The sequence below is a fragment of the Calidris pugnax genome, unplaced genomic scaffold (assembly GCF_001431845.1).
Source record: "Calidris pugnax isolate Ruff unplaced genomic scaffold, ASM143184v1 scaffold147, whole genome shotgun sequence".
NCBI lineage: Eukaryota > Metazoa > Chordata > Aves > Charadriiformes > Scolopacidae > Calidris > Calidris pugnax.
In genome coordinates, this window is record NW_015092359.1 from 1,930,898 (window position 1) to 1,932,830 (window position 1,933).

Here is a 1,933-nt window from a genome sequence, read left to right on the forward strand (position 1 = left end):
GGGTGGAAGGCGCCGTTGGGTCTCTTTTCACTGGTCGGTCGGGCCTCCCAAAAGGCGTCCAGGGGCGGGTGAGTCAGCAGAAATTTCCCCCAAAGCCAACATCACCAAAGCGGGAGAGAAAACCAAGATGGGTGGCAAAACCCTCCTCCAAGCGGATCCACCAAGCTGGGCAAGGCCGTAGCGATATCCCCGCGCGTGCGCGCCTCTCTTGGGTTTTTTTTTTGTTTTTACATCCTCTCTCCGCCAGCTGTAGTTTCCCAGGAAGCCAATTACCGATCCCCAGCGCTGCCTCCCGAGGACGGATCCTCTTGTCAGCTCACGGACTGTCTGCCATGGTGCTAGAGCAGCGTCAGCAGACGACAGGACTCATCGCTCATGGTTTCCTGAGCTGCCTCGATCCCAATGGGGTTGAAACCCAGAAGCTGTCAAACAGCCGAGTGGCTACTTGACATGCAAAGCCTGACAGCTCCTCTTCTGCTCGCTCGCAAAAGGCCACGGCTAAGATCCAGGGAGGGGGGGGGAGGTGTGGGTGTGATTTCCCTCTTTAGCGTTTTTGTTTCTGATCTGCAAGGAATCGAAACAGAGTAATAAGAAACGACGACTGATAACACGCTAAATCACAAAGTTGATCGATAGCGGACGTTTGCGATTAATTTTTCATCCCAACCGCTGTTCGCCGATAGGAAAACGAACTGCTGCTGGAATTCTGGAGTTACTGAGAAATCATCATAACTTGCTGTGCTAAACTTCAATCTTAATGCATATGCTTGGACCAGATTGCATCTTAATGGCATAATCTATACGTAGGCTACTTACCTTCCCAAAACTTTCAAATATTTTAGTAGCGTATTTTACTGTTACAAGGACGACGTTAAAAAGGAGGAGTTTATTCTGCAATTTGTCTTATTGTAATTTATGTATGGAAATACCGGCACCTGTGAAGCTCTAGGGTCCCGTGAATGCAGACGATGCTACCAAGCCCAGTTCTAGCTCTTTCCAACACAGCTCAAAACCAGACAAAGTGGACTTAGCTCCCAGCAGGAACTGGCAGGCTTCGCTCTACGTGGCACACCTACTGCTTTATTTTCATGGGGTGAGGAAGAATTGCAACGGTTTCTTAGAAGGCTTTCTGAAAATTTCAAACCGCATTTTTCTCTGCCACCCGGTTTCTTTTGCTGCTGCTATTCTCTGTTATGGCAGGGAAAATCCAATTCCAGCCAGCTCTGATGTTGACATTATTCACAATGCAGATCGGCTAATCCCAGGTGTTAGTCCTCTGAAACGGGCTGCAGTATTTTATGTATGTTTGCGCAGCTGCCCTTATTTAAGAGGACAACTCCTCATTTTAAAAATAATATATATGCCACAGTTCACTCTCTTCCTCTGAAGAGGTCTCTGCATTCAAAGCGTTTCGGCAGAGCGGATCCCCTCTCTGGTTTCTCTCCCCCAGGCTGCTGGAGCTGTTCTGGAAGGTGTGTATTAGCAGATCTCTCCTGATGGAGGAGAGGATCTCCGACACCTCCCTCGCCCACCGCTTCCCCTTCACCTCCCTGCCTCCCATTTCTTCCCCAGAGATGGGGAGACGGTGTCCGGAGCTGCTGCCAAGCCCTTTGCCGGGCTGGGGGGTGTGTGGGGGTGTGTGTGGTGGAGGGGGAGAGGGGGCAGAAACGAGCCTGCCAGGGCGAAACCTGCTTTAAAACAGGCACACACCTCACTCAGATGCCTGCACCTGACACGTTCGGAGCCGCGAAGTCACCTCCTACTCTCTCTTTATATTTAATTTCGTTCCTCTAAATGTCAACACGTTTATTTTTATTATTTGTCACACGCGAGGTGGGCAAGAGCAGCGAAAAGGAGGCGAGGAGAACCCCCAAACTTGGCGGGCAGAGACCAGCCGTGCCCAGGCAGCGCAGAGCCCCCGGCTTTCCCCCGC